The 19,408-nt window shown below is 48.2% G+C and overlaps 1 protein-coding gene and 1 long non-coding RNA gene across 2 annotated transcripts in view; both read right to left on the bottom strand.

Annotated features, from left to right (window-relative positions):
* rap1gapa (RAP1 GTPase activating protein a) overlaps window positions 1-19,408 on the bottom strand; it is a 662,183-nt gene that overhangs the window by 577,147 nt on the left and 65,628 nt on the right. The gene's annotated exons all lie outside the window — the stretch shown is intronic.
* Window positions 12,826-19,408, bottom strand: part of LOC139229388 (uncharacterized) — a 33,135-nt gene continuing 26,552 nt past the window's right edge. Inside the window, exon 3 of the long non-coding RNA XR_011587708.1 lies at window positions 12,826-12,853. This is a non-coding gene — a long non-coding RNA (uncharacterized lncRNA). The remainder of the gene's footprint in view (window positions 12,854-19,408) is intronic.

The following is a 19,408-nucleotide window of genomic DNA, read 5'->3' as shown; positions in this document are numbered from 1 at the left end:
AATGTAGGAAGCATGGCAGCCAATTTACGCACAGCAAGCTCCCACACACAGCAATGTGACAATGACCAGATAATCTGTTTTTGTGATGCTGATTGAGGGATAAATATTGGCCCCAGGACACCGAGGAGAACTCCCCTGCTCTTCTTCGAAATAGTGTCCTGGGATCTTTTACATGCTCCTGAGAGAGCAGACGGGGCCTCGATTTAACATCTCATCCGAAAGATTTACATATAGATCACATCCACATTGAAACAACCTTCATGAGCCTTAAAAAAATCCTATTAGGCAGTAAAAAAAGATTGTAAAGATTTTTAAGGTGATTAACAGAAGAACCAAAGGCGACATGAGGAAAAACGCTTTTATGCAGAGAGTGGTTAGGATCTGGAATGTGCTGCCTGAGAGGGTGGTGGAGGCAGACTCAATTGTGGCTTCAAAAGGGAATTGGATAATTAGTTGAAGGAAACAATACAGGGCTACAGGGAAAGGGCGGGGGAGTGGGACTGGCTGAGGGGCTCTTGCAGAGAGCCAGCACGGACTCGATGGGCCGAATGGTCTCCTTCTGTGCAGTAACCATTCTGTGATTGTATGATAGTGATATATGTACTTAAATACAGCCTTCTTGGCCATACTAGAGGCGGTGACAGTCACATAAATAATTGTTGCTGGGTGGGGTGGGAGATTTTGAAACTAAAGATTGCCCCTTCTACTGATTGCTGCTGTTAAATACCTCACAATCTCACTGCGATTGATGCTGTTAGACACCCTACTGTCCCTCTCAATTCAATTCTCCAGCTTCACAAAATAATAACTTTTTCTTGAAAAGTTAAACTGATGTTATTAGTTCTCCCACGTGCCCAAAGGCTGCACCCACCACAGCCAGTGGTGGATCTACCACAGGTACCAGGAACAGGTTCAGTGTATCTCTGATAGCTGCTTAGGTCCCTGGGTCAGGAATCCTCCATTGTGTTTATATTTTCTGTTTGCATTTATTAACAAGGCCCCGTCCGAGTCCAGCAGGAATTTCACCTCCCGCCAATACCAGGAGGGGATTCGGGGAAAGAAATCACCCTTGCAGTCCAGACAAGAGCAGTCCCGGAGCTCAGTCCTCTCCGATATTTCCAACGCTATTTCTGCCCCGCAAGTATGCCATTCACCGTTTTCTAAATACCCCAAGTAACTTGGACAATCTGTGCGAGCTTATTTTGTTGATGCCTGCTGCGGTTATTTTGCATCATTCTATTTTGGTGCGACCGCTTAATTAGTACATTTAGCGTGACAATTACCCCACCTCCTCGCAGTGCGTCATTAACCTGCCGTACTCAGCAGGATTTCACCAGTAACAGTCTGCAGGAGAGCTGAAGCTCATTTATAGCAGCTCACTCACTATTCGTGCGTATGGACTACTGAAAAGTTGCAAACCAGGCTGACCTCGAGCGCTAGCTTTCATTACCAACCTGTCAAGTCTCAATCCTATGTGGTTTAGATATATAGGGGTGGAAATTCAATGTCGCCCATTTAGAGGCGGTGATACCACCTGGTCAGTGATTTTACGACTATGCAATAATTACCACCTCCAACCCCAAAATTCAGCTTTAGTGCCTGAGAAGGGGATTGGAGTGGTAAATCAGGCATTACATGCCACACTTGAGACGCTAAACGGCGGTAATTGATTAACTGAGTTATGCTGGCACACAAGCTTTGGGGAACTTGGATTTTTAAATTTAGGCCAAAAAACCGGCACAAATCACTGGGGATAATTGAACCCTCGGCACTGGGTATTAAAGGACATCTCATTAACTGGGATTCGAATACACTAGATTAGGATCTTGGCCAAACAAGAAAAAGCTAAAGATTATTCATCTCCACTGACTGTTTGCACACAGGCAGAGTTACAGCAATTCACAATGAGGGCCCAGGAAGTCACTGCAGCTCAGGGCAAGGGAGATCCTGTGAACTGTGAAGTGAAATACTTCAACATCTATTAAAATACATTGGAAAACATACAATGTGGTTCCAACATAACGGGAAAAATTGTCAACAGTGTGATTGTTGGTTTCAAATAGCAATAAAGCAAATAAAATCCCTCTTGGTAAGCACACGAGGTCCCTGGAAAAAATTTGTACACTTATTTCGCTCTCTCATTTCAGCAGTGAAATATTTGATAGGCTCATGTTGCTCCTGGGTCTGGGGAGAGGGTGTAAGGGACCTTGTTGAGGACTTTAGTTCCCTCCGCCATGCGGAAACTGTACCGAGGGGGTAGTTATAATAAAAGCAGGAGGTTTGTCTGACCCGCGACCCTTGTTCTGCCTCCTGGGCATTGAGGTGCCTGCCTGACCCGGGTGACTTGCCGCGTTAATACGTGCAGAGAAAGAGGGCCGGATCACCGACCCAGGACACAAAGTCATTCCAACAGCCAACAGAGAGAAGCTCCCACTGCCAACACATTGCTCAATACAATCCGTTGGAGGAGCGGAGCTCCCAAAATGTAAATAGTAAACTTTGTGAGTTCAGGAGGAGCAGGGCAGGCCCCACGGAGAAAGCTTGGGATGCTGGCCCCGAAATTCCCGGTCCCGGGAAGGACCATTACTGCCCATTTGTGGCGGGCATTCGTCAAAATAGAATGACCGCCAATTTGGGCTCAACTGGCTGCCCCGACATAGATTGGGCCCGGGAGGCGTTGCAGAGGTGTGGGCTACCGCCCGCTGACTCTCGTGGCGGTGTGTGGCTTGCGGCGGTAGTGAGGCGCTAAATGTACGCACCGCTGCCACTCCGCTCGGACCCATTTTCAGTGTGAAGAAGCCAGCCCTTTAACTGACAGTGCAGAGTGGCGGAGATCTCGGCGCTGCGGGAGCAGAGAGACACAAGAAGGTAAGATCCAAACCTGAGGATGGGGCGGAAGGTCCCCAGAGTCCTCGAAGTGACAGCAGCTGAGCCGGTCTCACAGAGAACTCCGGGAACGGATGCTCTGGGGGAGATCAGCGAGCTCCGGATGGGGCGAGATCCCGGAGTCAGCTCCATGTTGCTCAGCAACAAGTCCAGGAGCCTCTTCCATGGACCCGAGTGGTTCAGCACAGAATCTGCACTCAAGGAGAGGGGGAGAGGGAGAGAGGGTGGAGAAAGAGAGAGGGTGAGGGAGAGGAAGAGGGAGGGACATAAAGAGGACAGGGTCCTTGCTCTTCTGCACATCCCTCTCTTGCTCCCGTGAGCTGCAACATCACTATCCGACAGGCTCTTCCTGCCCATTGCATTGAAATCAAGGCTAGTGCATTGTGTCCCATTCATTCATTCTCAGGATCTCAAAAATGTGGAGCTGCTACCACCCACCATCTTTCCTGCCTCATAACCACCACTTCTTCATTGAGCTCATCTTCACTCCTACTCAGTTCAGTATTTTGTATTCATTCTTGGGATGTGGGCGTCGCTGGCAAGGCCGGCATTTATTGCCCATCCCTAATTGCCCCTTGAGAAGGTGGTGGTGAGCCGCCTTCTTGAACCGCTGCAGTCCGTGTGGTGAAGGTGCTCCCACAGTGCTGTTAGGGAGGGAGTTCCAGGATTGGGACCCGGCGACGATGAAGGAATGGCCGATATATTTCCCAGTCAGGATGGTGTGTGACTGGGAGGGGAACGTGGAGGTGGTGGTGTTCCCATGCGCCTGCTGCCCTTGTCCGTCTAGGTGATAGAGGTCGCGGGTTTGGGAGGTGCTGCCGAAGAAGCCTTGGCGAGTTGCTGCAGTGCATCTTGTAGATGGTGCACACTGCAGCCACGGTGCACCGGTGGTGGAGGGAGTGAATGTTGAAGGTGGTGGATGGGGGGCCGATCAAGCGGTTGCTTTGTCCTGGATGGTGTCGAGCTTCTTGAGTGTTGTTGGAGCTGCACTCATCCAGGCAAGTGGAGAGTATTTCATCACACTCCTGACCTGTTCGGTGGAAAGGCTTTGGCTAGTCAGAACGTGAGACACTCACCACAGAATAGAAACATAGAAACATAGAAAATAGGTGCAGGAGTAGGCCATTCGGCCCTTCGAGCCTGCACCGCCATTCAATGAGTTCATGGCTGAACATGGAACTTCAGTACCCCATTCCTATTTCTCGCCATACCCCTTGATCCCCCTAGTAGTAAGGACTTCATCTAACTCCTTTTTGAATATATTTAGTGAATTAACCTCAACAACTTTCTGTGGTAGAGAATTCCACAGGTTCACCACTCTCTGGATGAAGAAGTTTCTCCTCATCTCGGTCCGAAATGGCTTACCCCTTATCCTTAGACTGTGACCCCTGGTTCTGGACTTCCCCAACATTGGGAACATTCTTCCTGCATCTAACCTGTCTAAACCCGTCAGAATTTTAAACATTTCTATGAGATTCCCTCTCATTCTTCTGAACTCCAGTGAATACAAGCCCAGTTGATCCAGTCTTTCTTCATATGTCAGTCCCACCATCCCGGGAATCAGTTTGGTGAACTTTCGCTGCACTCCCTCAATAGTGAGAATGTCCTTCCTCAAGTTAGGAGACCAAAACTGTACACAATACTCCAGGTGTGGCCTCACCAAGGCCCTGTACAACTGTAGTAACACCTCCTTGCTCCTGTACTCAAATCCCCTCGCTATGAAGGCCAACATGCCATTTGCTTTCTTAACCGCCTGCTGTACCAGCATGCCAGCCTTCAATGAGTGATGAACCATGACACCCAGGTCTCATTGCACCGCCCCTTTTCCAAATCTGCCACCATTCAGATAATATTCTGTTTTCATGTTTTTGCCCCCAAAGTGGGTAACCTCACATTTATCCACATTATACTTCATCTGCCATGCATTTGCCCACTCACCTAATCTGTCTAAGTCACCCTGCAGCCTCTTAGCGTCCCCCTCACAGCTCACACCACCACCCAGTCTAGTGCTATCTGTAAACCTGGAGATATTACACTCAATTCCTTCATCCAAATCATTGATGTATATTGTAAAGAGCTGGGGTCCCAGCACTGAGCCCTGCGGCACTCCACTAGTCACTGCCTGCCATTCTGAAAAGGACCCGTTTATCCCAACTCTCTGCTTCCTGTCTGCTAACCAGTTCTCTATCCACGTCAGTATATTACCCCCAATACCATGTGCTTTAATTTTGCACACCAATCTCTTGTGTGGGATCTTGTCAAAAGCCTTTTGAAAGTCCAAATACACCACATCCACTGGTTTTCCCTTGTCCACTCTACTAGTTACATCCTCAAAATATTCTAGAAGATTTGTCAAGCATGATTTCCCCTTCATAAATCCATGCTGACTTGGACTGATCCTGTCACTGCTTTCCAAATGCGCTGCTATTTCATCCTTAATAATTGATTCCAATATTTTCCCCACCACTGATGTCAGGCTAACCGGTCTATAATTACCTGTTTTCTCTCTCCCTCCCTTTTTAAAAAGTGGTGTTACATTAGCTACCTTCCAGTCCATAGGAACTGATCCCGAGTCGAAAGACTGTTGGAAAATGATGACCAATGCATCCACTATTTTTAGGGCCACTTCCTTAAGTACTCTGGGATGCAGACTATCAGGCCCGGGGAATTATCGGCCTTCAATCCCATCAATTTCCCTAACACAATTTCCTGCCGAATAAGCAGATCCTTCAGTTCCTCTTTCTCACTAGTATTTTCAGAAAGTTATTTGTGTCTTCCTTCTTTAAGACAGAACCAAAGTATTTGTTCAACTGGTCTGCCATTTCTTTGTTCCCCATTATAAATTCACCTGAATCTGAGTGCAAGGGACCTACGTTTGTCTTAACTAATCTTTATCTCTTCACATATCTATAGAAGTTTTTGCAGTCAGTTTTTATGTTCCCGGCAAGCTTCTTTGCAGGGGGATGACCGCAGGGGACCCCTGCACTACCTTCCTTGCACTGCTCTTCCTGTTGGTCTCCCATCCCCTATCTGGCTGTGGACCCTTTTCCTGCGGCAAGACCAACTCACGAAACGTGCTACTCACGTCATTCTCAGCATCGTGGATGCTCCAGAGTGAATCCACCTGCAGCTCCAGCGCCGCAATGTGGTCCGTCAGGAGCTGCAGCCGGATACACTTCCCGCACACGTAGCTGTTAGAGACACCAGAAGCGTCCCTGACTTCCCACATAGTACAGGAGGAGCATAACACGTGTCCGAGCTGTCTTGCCATGACCTTAACTCCTGGATAAACTTAATTTGGCAACAAGACTAAAAGGTTACTTTCTGATGCAGGAAGCAGAGAGTCGGGATAAACGGGTCCTTTTCAGAATGGCACGCAGTGACTAGTGGAGTGCTGCAGGGCTCAGTGCTGGGACCCCAGCTCTTTACAATATACATTAACGATTTAGATTAAGGAATTGAGTGTAATATCTCCAAGTTTGCAGATGATAGTAAATTGGGTGGCGGTGTGAGCTGTGAGGGGGATGCTAAGAGGCTGCAGGGTGACTTGGACAGGTTAGGTGAGTGGGAAAATGCATGGCAGATGCAGTATAATGTGGATAAATGTGAGGTTATCCATTTTGGGGGAAAAAACATGAAGGCAGAATATTATCTGAATGGCGGCAGATTAGGAAAAGGGGAGGTGCAATGAGGCCTGGGTGTCATGGTTCATCAGTCATTGAAGGTTGGCATGCAGGTACAGCAGGCGGTGAAGAAGGCAAATGGTATGTTGGCCTTCATAGCTTGGGAATTTGAGTATAGGAGCAGGGAGGTCTTACGGCAGTTGTACAGAGTCTTAGTGAGGCCTCACCTGGAATATTGTGTTCAGTTTTGGTCTCCTAATCTGAGGAAGGACGTTCTTGCTATTGAGGGAGTGCAGCGAAGGTTCACCAGACTGATTCGAGGGATGGCTGGGCTGACATATGAGGAGAGACTGGATCAACTGGGCCTTTATTCACTGGAGTTTAGAAGGATGAGAGGGGTTCTCATAGAAACGTATAAGATTCTGACGGGACTGGACAGGTTAGATGCAGGAAGAATGTTCCCGATGTTGGGGAAGTCCAGATCCGGGGACATAGTCCTAGGATAAGGGGTAGGCCCTTTAGGACTGAGATGAGGAGAAACTTCTTCACTCAGAGAGTTTTTAACCTGTGAAATTCCCTGCCGCAGAGAGTTGTTGATGCCAGTTCATTGGATATATTCAAGAGGGAGTTAGATTATAGCCCTTACGGCTAAGGGGATCAAGGGGTATGGAGAGAAAGCAGGAAAGGTGTACTGAGGGAATGATCAGCCATGATCTTATTGAATGGCGGTGCAGGCTCGATGGGCCGAATGGCCTACTCCTGCACCTATTTTCTATGTTTCTATGTTTCTATGATACAGAAAAGAAAAAGAAAAACTACTTACCAATCACCAGCCAATCACTTACCCCCTTGAGAGATGAGGGAGTGAAGGGTTATGGGGAGTGGACAGGGAAGTGGAGCTGAGTCCATGATCGGATCAGCCATGATCTTATTGAGTGGCGGAGCAGGCTCGAGGAGCCAAATGGCTGACTCCTGCTCCTATTTCTTATGTTCTTATGTTGATTATCTGAGGATTTGCAAAAGTTTTGCGAATATTCTGCGGTCTGGGTCTTGACCCTTCGAGCTTTACAAATAATTCAGCCGAGTGTTGCAGGATTATCTTGTTACCACCAAATTACTGGCACCTTTCCCATTTAGGAAATTGGGTTTCTGGCTGATAATGTTGCAGCTTTGGAGGTGAAATGCAATTTTTGCAATAGGAGGCAGCAGCTTGTTACGGAGCCCTTCCGATCTGCCGCTCCGTCTTACGCCCTGGCCAAACTGGAATTCCACTCCCTCAAACAAATCATCGAGGGAGGAAAGGCAAAGATAAAAATTACTCTTCTTGCCCATTAAATATGTTTTCTCAAGAATAGAAACAATCGTTCCGCAAAAGAGTAATTAGGTTTGGGAGACGATGGCAGCAATAACTTCAACAATCTACAAAAAAGTTCCAAGAATTTTAATCAGAAAACATGAAGAATTTGGTGCTGAAGCAGAAGATTATATAAAATGGTAAGTGGCAAAAGGTTTCTGCAGAAAATGTGGCACAGGTCACTTGTTACATTCGATGACAAGCTAGCTACTCAGCAGTGGCAATCACGATATAATGTCCGATTTCGCTCTGCAGGATCCCGCCCACACACTCCAATTATCATAGCTATAATAATCCTTCATTTCAAAAGCACCTGCGTTGAACCAGTGATAATGGACAAGAGTTGTAAAAGTATGTGCTGTGCAGTACTGAGGCAGCCAGATAATGCAAGGCTTTTCGCTATTAATTTATATTCTGCATCTTTTGTTCAAAGATGTGTCAAGCTTACAGTCCAATATTTCCCAGCAGCTACTCAGCTCAAAGAAAGAACATTTATATAACAAAGCAAGCTCTACGGTGCCGAATAAAGAGCCAACAAAGAGACTCACCTCTTCCTTTCGCACTCACTGACCCCTCCCCCCGGCCCCGTGTGTTATCGGATAATTAGTGGCTCCACCAGTCTCACTTTGGAAAGTTGTTCGCAGAGCTTCGAATGGCTGCAAGGGTTCATCGACTGTGCCATTACCCAACACAGCTCACTGATTCATCACCGCGCTGGCCTTTTTCGTCACATGCACTCATTTTAGCGGAAAATGGCTCACGTGCACTCACACAATGCAAATACATGGAGTGGGCAGGGGCGGGGGAGGTGAGTGGGGCAGGGGGTTGTGGGGAGGGGGCGGCGGAGTTGGGGGAGGGGGCAGGGAAGGTGGGGCGGGTTGCGGGGGCGTGAGGGAGGGGGCGGCAAAGGTGGGGGTGGTGGCGGCGAAGGTGGGGGAAGAGGTGCAGGAGGGGGAGGGGGATGAGTGGGGCGGGGGCGTGGAGGGGGGCGGGCAGGTGAGGGAGGGGGCAGCAGAGGGAGTGGGGGGGGCGATGGTAGTGGAGGGGTAGGAGGCTAGGAGGCTGAGTGGGGTGGGGGCAGCGGATGTGGGGGGTGGGGCGGGTTTGCCGGTGAGGGAGGGGGTGAGGGAGGGGGCAGCAGAGCTGGGCGAGACTTGTGGGGGTGTGGGTGGGGGCCAGGATTGGACGTGGGTGTGACATCTCTCGTGCTGGAACAGCTTGCCAATGCTCGAGGTCAGTGCTGACACACCGATAATGGAGACTGGAGCAGGGAACGGTGGCAATCGGTGCCAATGGATCTCTGCTCACAGAACAGTCACCATCTCCAGGAGGAAACTTGCAATGAAACAAAAAATGAAATTTATCAGCACCACAACAAAATGTAAAAACACAAACTAAAGAGAAAGAATCGTGCCCCAGGTTTAACTTTATTGGGTGTACAGCACAGAACCAGGCCATTGGGCCCAACGGCTTCATGCCAGGATTTGTGCACCACATCAGCCTCCTCCCACCCCTCGTCATCCAACCTCATCATAACCTGCTAACCCTTTCCCCTCGTCTATTTATTTGTGTCTCCTGTGAAGCACCTTGGGGCATTTTACTGTTAAAAGCGTGCTATAAATGCAAGTTATTGTTCAAGCAGTTGAAAATTCAAAAGGCCAGTTTCCGGCCTGGAATAGTTTGCACAGCGGTTTACCATGTAGCCACCAGCAGGCTGTGTGGTAACACTCTGCGAGGCACCTTGGGTCGTTTTACGGTGCTATATAAATACAAGTTGTTGTTGATCTTTAAGCAAAGCTGTCAGCCGTGACTCAGTGGGCAGCACCCTCGCCTTGAGTCACGAGGTTGTGGGTTTAAGTCCCACTCCAGGGACCTGAGCACAAAAAACTCGGCTGATCCTCCAGTGCAGTACTGAGGGAGTGCTGCACTGTCAGAGGTGTTGTCTTTCCGATGAGACATTAAACCGAGGCCCTGTCTGCTCTCTCAGGTGGATGTAAAAGATCCCATGGCACTATTTTGAAGAAGAGCAGGGGAGTTATCCCCAGTGTCCTGGGCCCAATATTTATCCCTCAATCAATATCACTAAAACAGATTATCTGGCCATTATCACATTGCTGTGTGTGGGAGCTTGCTGTGCACAAATGAGCTGCTGCGTTTCCCACATTACAACAGTGACTACTCTTCAAAAAGTACTTCATTGGCTGTAAAGTTCTTTAGGAAGTCCGGTGGTTGTGAAAGGCGCTATATAAATGGAAGTCTTCCTTTCAAAGCAGTTTATTGTTCAACTTTTCAGGCTGAATAGCCACCCCACTTACACTGTGACAAGGCACTGCAGTGAGTTCCAGACCTCACCCGAGATGGGGCTCCCCAGTTGTAGCCTAAAAGGCATGTGCACCTGTGCACCTGTGCAAAGTGCATAAACGCACCTGACCCTGGAAAGTAAGCCAGAGTCTGCGGCATTCACAGCTAGCGAGCAGATCCACCGTGAGTGACTTCACAATCTCAGGACAGAACTTCTAAAGTTGCTACACACATAATGACTCAAACTGGAACGTAAGACATGGACCACGGAGACAGCGAGGGCACCGTGGAAGAGGAAATAAAGGAGCGGACCATTAAAAGGACAGCAGACAGTGAGCCAAGGAAATCAATCACGCTGTGGGAGGCTGCAGTATAACAAAGTGCGATTGGTCTGGAATATAACATGAATGTGACTGAAAAAACCCATCGCCTGAAAAAAAATTCAGAGAAGGGAAGAAAGAGCAAAAAATTATTTATTCGAAAGTTTCAAATAGAGGTCAGTCTCCAGAAACTTGTGTCTGGACTGAAAGCTGGTGAGGGAGAACAGCAAGGAGCACATCTCCACAATTCAACGAGTTATGTAATCTCCAGAAATAGATCTTCATTTACCAAATCCAATCCATGCTGGACTAAATGATGGCATTAAATCTGAAAAAACAATTCTTATATCAGATTAACAACACAATTCAAATTAGAATTCAAAAGACACACAAGGAGTGCTGCACCTGACAGAAATAAACACATCTTTATTAAGTGTAACGCAGGTTTGACTTCAGACGAAATCTTTGCTTCATTTTATATATCCAATGGGGAATTCAGAAGAAGCTTCTTTACCCCGAGAGCGGTGAGAATGTGGAACTCGCTGCCACAGGGAGAGGTCGAGGCGAATAGTATCGATGTATTTAAGGGGAGGTTGGACAAGCCAATGGGGGAGAAGGGAATAGAGGGTTATGCTGATAGATTTAGATGAGGAAAGACGGGAGAAGGCTCGAGTGGAGCATAAACGCCGGCATGGACTGGTTGGGCCGAACGGCCTGTTTCTGTGCCATATATCTTGTGTAATCCATTGTTTCATTCCAATCAAACATGTTCATCAGCAACCGGAGAAAAACTGTCTGAATTGATCACATTTTGACCCCGAGAAGCCACCATACAGTTCCCATCAACTCCGCTCCAATTACGTCTCTTCATAAAAGAACTGAATACTGGAGACAGCTTAAGAAGTTAAAGTCGAGAAAATACTGCTGGCGATATTACTGATCGAACGTGGCATTCCTCCGCTGGCTAGTTTAAAATGACAATTGGGTTGAAGGAATATTGTGAACGTATTAAGAATGTGTCTGTCGGTAGCACAAAGATTCATCTTAGGCTTAACTGACCTGAGTCGGGTCTGTCGGAGGTAAATTGTACATGGTCTGTGAAAGGAATGGACAAGCAGCTCCATGGAGCTCTCTCATCGCCTCCTTTGCTTGGTTTCCCCAGCCCGCACCGTTTATAGTCGGAGTGTTGGTGTTGCTGCGATTTTCCCGCCGGAGGGGTACAGGTCGCTGTGACAGGCAACAGGAGGGCAGGAGACAGCCTCGCAACTAACTGCAGCTGTTCCAGCTCTCAGGTCCAAGTCTGCAATGTTCCCGCTCCTCACTTCAATCGTGCAACGTAGGCCCATGTAACGGCCGCTCCAGTGGAGCTACAGCTGGATCTGACTGCGCGGAACAGACCTTTAATGCAACAAAGCGGGAGAGGACCGAAATGGCGGAGCAAGGAAGGAAAGCGACATGACTCATTGGAATTCAGAAGAATGAGAGGTGATCTTATCAAAACGTATAAGATTATGAGGAGGCTTGACAAGGTGGATGCAGAGAGGATGTTTCCACTGATGGGGGAGAATAGAACTACACTAGACTAATCTTAGAATAAGGGGCCACCCATTTAAAACTGAGATGAGGAGAACTTTCTTCTCTCAGAGGGTTGTAAATCTGTGGAATTCGCTGCCTCAGAGAGTTGTGGAAGCTGGGACATTGAATACATTTAAGACAGAGATAGACAGTTTCTTAAACAATAAGGGAATATGGGGAGCAGGCAGGAAAGTGGACCTGAGTCCATGATCAGATCAGCCATGATCGTATTAAATGGCGGAGCAGGCTCGAGGGGCCATATGGCCTACTCCTGCTCCTATTTCTTATGTTCTAATGACAGAGTCTGCCCTTTGTAGCCAGAGTCCTCAATATGGTTTTGGAAGTGCCTTTGGAATTAATTTAATTGTCAGCACCATCTGCCTGTTTTCGCTGATGTCTGGGACAAGTGCAGCCAGCCTAAGTCTCACTTTCTCCTCAAAGTGAAGGATGTTTGAATTCTCTGGAACATTACCCCCATTTTGGATGCCCAGTGTAAATATCACGGGCTGGCAGATCAGGTACACCACGTTTAGATGCCAAGTAAAGCTTCCTCGACACTGCCCAGCACACTCCCTCCGTCATAATCTCAGCAACTGTTTCCAATGAAGTCTGTTCCTTCACTGTTTTTGCTTCAGATTTCCAGCATTCAGTTAATTGTTGAAAATGAAAAACATTTCTCTATCTACTTATCAATTCCTTTAATATAATGTCCAATGCAAACATGGTTCCTGCAAAATTCTGCGGATGCTGAAATCAAAACAGAGAATGCTGCAAACACTCAGTGGGTCGGACGTCTGTGGATAGAGAAACAGAGTTAACCTTTCAGGTCAATGACCTTTCATCAGAAATGGAAAAAGTTAGAGAGGTAACAAGTTTTAAGCAAGTACAGAGACAGGGAAAGCGGAGATTTGATCGAGCTGTTCAAAATCATGAGGGGTCTGGACAGAGTAGATAGAGAGAAACTATTCCCATTGGTGGAAGGGTCGGGAACCAGAGGGCACAGATTTAAGGCGATTGGCAGAAGAACCAAAGGCGACATGAGGGAAAACCTTTTTACGCAGCGAGTGGTTAGGATCTGGAATGCGCTGCCTGAGAGGGTGGTGGAGACAGACTCAATTGCGGCTTTCAAAAGGGAATTGGATAAGTATTGGAGGGGGGGCCGGTGCATAGCGCAATCTGTGGGGGAGCTGTGAATGACTGACACAACTTCAGGATTTCTGCATTTATCTCCGCATGCGCTAAATCTTGACATTGCAGTCAGTTTCAGAGGGGTAATGGACAGTGAACATGGACAGTTTCCCCGTCATTACCCACCACAAAATCCGGGCCAATAAATCTCCTTTCCAAAGTTACTGTTTTCATATAACTAAAAAAAAATGTAAATTCAATAGTTAAATAGATACTTGTGATGAAAATTGATGAGTTCCAAGGCAGAGCGGTGCTCTTCCAGGGAAAGCCACAACTCTTTTCCCCCTTCCTCTCTTTCCCCCATCTCCCCCCTGCCTCCCCCCCCCCCCCCCTCCGTTTCTGGTCGTTCCTTTATTTTCTGTTTCTTTGCAATTAAGCTGCTTCATCACACGAGCTTTAATAGATGACATTGCAAAGAAAGTGTTAAAGAGAAAGATTTATTTTGATATGGTGACGTCTGTGATGTCTCAAACTGCTTTAACATTCAACTAATGCCCTGGACATGAGTAAGGAAGTGTGGCCGCTATTTATGCCCAGCAGCATCCTATGAACAGCAGCATGATAAATGGCCAATGAGGAGGCCATTAGGGGAATATCTTGTCCTTCTATAAATAGGGCCATGGATTTTTGACACAACACACAGGCTTGCTGGCCAGACATGATTCGTGATGGAAGCATCATTAAAGTCCCCACGAATCCCTCTTCGTGGGTGGGTGTAACAAGAACCTCAATCCATAACACAGTTTTCTTTGTCATACTTTGATAGGTTTGCCATGCTCAATAAAAATGATTAATGGTGAAAGGTTTGAATCATATTCCTGTTACATCTGATTACAGCTGTTAAAAGTAGTAGCACTGTGTAAATTAAGCTGAAAATGGCCCGTAACACTATCACTGCTGTCGCTGGAGGGTCGGGCGACAGCGATGTTCCTCACGTGCCAACCTATATTAACAGCAACAAGAAAATAAACACCATATTCATTTAATCCGTGCAATATTAAGTTTTGAAAGCCTTGTATTTTTATAGCACCTCATCACATCTCTCAGAAATATTGCAAAGCACTTCACGTGCATTCAATTACTTTGAAGGTCAGTCACTGTTGTTATGAAGGTGAATTGTTACCGAGGCAAATGCAGCAGCCATTTTGTGTACAGCAAGATCCCACAAACAGCAGTTAATCAATCGTTATTGGTGGTGTTGGCCGAAGGCGATATGGTGGCCAGGGGATCAAGAGTCACGGGGGGGGCGGGGGTGGGGGGGGGGGAATTGTGAATGGGGATGGGGGGAGTTGGGGAATGGGGGTGTTGGGGAATGGGGGTGTTGGGGAATGGGGGTGTTGGGGATGGGGGGGTGTTGGGGATGGGGGGGTGTTGGGGATGGGGGGTGTTGGGGATGGGGTGGGGGGGTGTTGGGGATGGGGGGTGTTGGGGATGGGGGGGTGTTGGGGATGGGGGGGTGTTGGGGATGGGGGGGGTGTTGGGGATGGGGGGTGTTGGGGATGGGGGGTGTTGGGGATGGGGGGTGTTGGGGATGGGGGGTGTTGGGGATGGGGGGTGTTGGGGATGGGGTGGGGGGGTGTTGGGGATGGGGGGTGTTGGGGATGGGGGGTGTTGGGGATGGGGGGTGTTGGGGATGGGGTGTTGGGGATGGGGGTGGGGGTTGTTGGGGATGGGGGTGTTGGGGATGGGGGTGGGGGGTTGGGGGTGGGAGGATGGGGGTGTTGGGGATGGGGTGTTGGGGATGGGGTGGGGGGGTGTTGGGGATGGGGTGGGGAGGTGTTGGGGATGGGGGGTGTTGGGGATGGGGGGTGTTGGGGATGGGGTGTTGGGGATGGGGTGTTGGGGATGGGGTGTTGGGGATGGGGGGTGTTGGGGATGGGGTGTTGGGGATGGGGGTGGGGGGGTGTTGGGGATGGGGGTGGGGGGGTTGGGTGTGGGAGGATGGGGGTGTTGGGGATGGGGTGTTGGGGATGGGGGTGTTGGGGATGGGGGTGGGGGGGTTGGGGGTGGGAGGATGGGGGTGTTGGGGATGGGGTGTTGGGGATGGGGTGGGGAGGTGTTGGGGATGGGGGGTGTTGGGGATGGGGGGTGTTGGGGATGGGGGGTGTTGGGGATGGGGGGTGTTGGGGATGGGGGGTGTTGGGGATGGGGTGTTGGGGATGGGGTGTTGGGGATGGGGGTGGGGGCGTGTTGGGGATGGGGGTGTTGGGGGATGGGGGTGTTGGGGATGGGGGTGGACCAGGTACCCAGGCAATGTGGCTTTCCACAGTGAAGCTGGCCGGTTGCCCTTCCGTCTACGACTGTCAGTCAGGAGAGGGTGGCTGACTCCCACTGAAGCGATTTCAATGAGCTGATCGCTGTGGAAAACTGAACAAAAACTGACGGATAGGAAGTTGGCATCTTCTCAGCCAACTAAAGTCAGATATTTAAGAAAAAAAATCAGTCTTAAAATTCTTTCCATGGCAACGCACCGCCGGAGTGTAGATCTGGTGCAGCACAGGTTACAGAAACTGCCCCACCTTCCTTTGATTTCAGAATTACCCGGATTATTCCTTCTTTACCCATTCCCAAATCATTTACAGGTATGGAGAATGAGCCAGATCACAACAAAGATTTCCGCAGCACATCCTGAGCCACATTTTGTCAATCTGAGAAACAGTCATTTATTCCCACTCACTTTGTTTCGATCCTGAGCCTTTGGAGCACTTTAGCAAATGTTTTACTGGAGTGTCCATGCCATAACCACTACACTCTCGATCTGCACCCAGGATCTCTACTATCTTATAATATACACAGACTGGTTCACTGCAATGGGCTGCTTTTATTATATTCTAGGTCTCTTATTTGCTACTAGCTGGTACAATCCTAGAATCATAGAATGGTTACAGCACAGGAGGAGGCCATTCGGCCCATCGAGTCCGTGCCGGCTCTCTGCAAGAGCCCCTCAGCCAGTCCCACTCCCCCACCCCTTTCCCCGTAGCCCGGCAAATTTATTTTCCTTCAGGTACTTTTCAAATTCCCTTTTGAAAGCCACGATTGAGAACATAAGATCTTAAGAAATAGGAGCAGGAGTAGGCCATTCGACCCCTCGAGCCTGCTCCACCATTTAATAAGATCATGGCTGATCTGATCATGGAATCAGCTCCACTTCCCTGCCCGCTCCCCAAAACCCTTCAGTCCCTTATCGCTCAAAAATCTGTCTATCTCCGCCTTAAATATATTCAATGACCCAGCCTCCACAGCTCTCTGGGACAGAGAATTCCACAGATTTACAACCCTCTGAGAGAAGAAATTCTTCCTCATCTCAGTTTTGAATGCCTGGCCCCTTATTCTGAGACTAGTCCCCTAGTTTTAGTTACCTCTATGAGTGGAAATATCCTCTCTGCATACACCTCGTCGAGCCCCCTCATTATCTTATATGTTTCAATAAGATCACCTTTCATTCTTCTGAACTCCAATGTATATAGGCCCAACCTACCTTCATAAATCAACCCCCTCATCTCGGGAATCAACCTAGTGAACCTTCTCTGAACAGCCTCCAAAGCAAGTATATCCCTCCTTAAATACGGAGACCAAAACTGTACGCAGTACTCCAGGTGTGGCCTCACCAATACCCTGTACAGTTGTAGCAGGACTTCTCTGCTTTTATACTCTATCCCCCTTGCAATAAAGGCCAACATTCCATTTGCCTTCCTGATTACTTGCTGTACCTGCATACTAACTTTTTGTGTTCAATACACAAGGACCCCCAGGTCCCTCTGTACTGCAGCACTTTTGACATTTTTCTCCATTTAAATTATAATTTGCTTTTCTATTTTTTCTGCCAAAGTGGATAACCTCACATTTTCCCACATTAAACTCCATCTGCCAAATTTTTGCCCACTCACTTAGCCTGTCTATATCATTTTGCAGATTTGTTTGTGTCCTCCTCACAATTTGCTTTCCCACCCATGTTTTTACCATCAGCAAATGGGCTACATGACACTCGGTCCCTTCATCCAAGTCATTAATATAGATTGTAAATAGTTGAGGCCCCAGCACCGATCCCTGCGGCATCCCACTAGTCACCGTTTGCCAATTGGAAAATGACCCATTTATCCCGACTCTCTGTTTTCTGTTAGTTAGCCAATCCTCTATCCATGCTAATATATTACCCCCAACTTCGTGAACTTTTATCTTGTGCAGTAACCTTTTATGTGGCACCTTATTGAATGCCTTCTGGAAATCCAAATACACCACATCCACTGGTTCCCCCTTATCCACTCTCCTCAAAGTACTCCAGCAAATTTGTCAAACATGATTTCCCTTTCCCAGTCGGGAGGAGGCGTCGGAGAGGCCAGCTGGTGCAGGTGCAGGGGCAGAAGGTAAACAAAGAAGTAGAAAGAAATCGAAAGGTGAGGTCACAGCCAAGGGGGTAAGTAATTGGCTGGAGTTTGGTGAGTAGTTTTTCTTTTCTTTTCCTTTGTCGGTAGGTAACCTTTATCATTGTTGTTGCCAAAATTAAGTTAATCTAGGAGTTAAGTCATGGCAGGAGAGCTCGGACATATGTCATGCTCCTCCTGTGCTATGTGGGAACTCAGGGACGCTTCCAGTGTTCCTGATGAATATATGTGCGGGAAGTGTATCCTGCTGCAGCTCCTGACAGACCACATTGTGGCACTGGAGCTGCGAGTGGATTCACTCTGGAGCATCTGCAATGCTGAGGATGCCGTGAATAGCATGTTTAGTGAGTTGGTCACACTACAGGTAAAGATTACACAGCCACATAGGGTGACCAACAGGAAGAGCAGTGGAAGGAAGTTAGTGCAGAGGTCCCCTGCGGTCATCCCCCTCCAAAACAGATACACCGTTTTGGATACTGCTGGGGGGGATGACTCATCAGGGGAGGGCAGCAGCAGCCAAGTTCATGGCACTGTGGGTGGCTCTGCTGCACAGGAGGGCAGGAAAAAGAGTGGGAGAGTTATAGTGATAGGGGCTTCTATTGTAAGGGGAATAGATAGACGTTTCTGCGGCTGCAATCAAGATGCCGTGAATAGCATGTTTAGTGAGTTGGTCACACTACAGGTAAAGATTACACAGCCACATAGGGTGACCAACAGGAAGAGCAGTGGAAGGAAGTTAGTGCAGAGGTCCCCTGCGGTCATCCCCCTCCAAAACAGATGGTATGTTGCCTATAAGGTGCAAGGATCAAGGATGTCTCGGAGCAGGTGCAGGACATTTTGGAGGGGGAGGGTGAACAGCCAGTTGTCGTGGTGCATATAGGTACCAACGATATTGGTAAAAAACGGGATGAGGTCCTACAAGGTGAATTTAGGGAGCTAGGAGTTAAATTAAAAAGTAGAACTTCAAAGCTGGTAATCTCAGGATTGCTACCAGTGCCACGTGCTAGTCAGAGTAGGAATCGCAGGATAGCTCAGGTGAATACGTGGCTTGAGGAGTGGTGCAGAAGGGAGGGATTCAAATTCCTGGGACATGGGAACTGGTTCTGGGGGAGGTGGGACCAATACAAACCGGATGGTCTGCACCTGGGCAGGAATGGAACCAATGTCCTAGGTGGAATGTTTGCTAGTGCTGTTGGGGAGGAGTTCAACTAATACGACAGGGGGATGGGAACCTATGCAAGGAGACAGAGGGAAGTAGAATGTGGGCCAAAGCAAAAGATAGAAAGAAGAAAAGTAAAAGTGGATAGCAGAGAAACCCAAGGCAAAAATCAAAAAGGGCCACATTCTAGCAAAATTCTAAAAGGGCAAAGTATGTTAAAAAGACAAGCCTAAATGCTCTGTGCCTCAATGCGGGGAGTATTCGTAATAAGGTGCACAGGCAGCAATTAATGAATATGATATAATTGGCATAATGGAGACATGGCTCCAGGGTGACCAAGGCTGGGAACGCAACATCCAGGGGTATTCAACATTCAGGAAGGATAGACAGAAAGGAAAAGGAGGTGGGGTAGCGTTGCTGGTTAAAGAGGAAATTAACGCAATAGTAAGGAAGGATATTAGCTTGGATGATGTGGAATCTGTATGGGTGGAGCTGCGGAATACCAAAGGGCAGAAAACGCTAGTGGGAGTTGTGTACAGACCACCAAACAGTAGCAGTGATGTTGGGGACAGCATCAAACAAGAAATTAGGGATGCGCGCAATAAAGGTACAGCAGTTAT

The sequence above is a fragment of the Pristiophorus japonicus genome, chromosome 18 (genome assembly GCF_044704955.1).
Source record: "Pristiophorus japonicus isolate sPriJap1 chromosome 18, sPriJap1.hap1, whole genome shotgun sequence".
NCBI lineage: Eukaryota > Metazoa > Chordata > Chondrichthyes > Pristiophoridae > Pristiophorus > Pristiophorus japonicus.
Note: the sequence above shows the minus strand (reverse complement) of the source record. Positions and strands in the feature narration are given on the sequence as shown.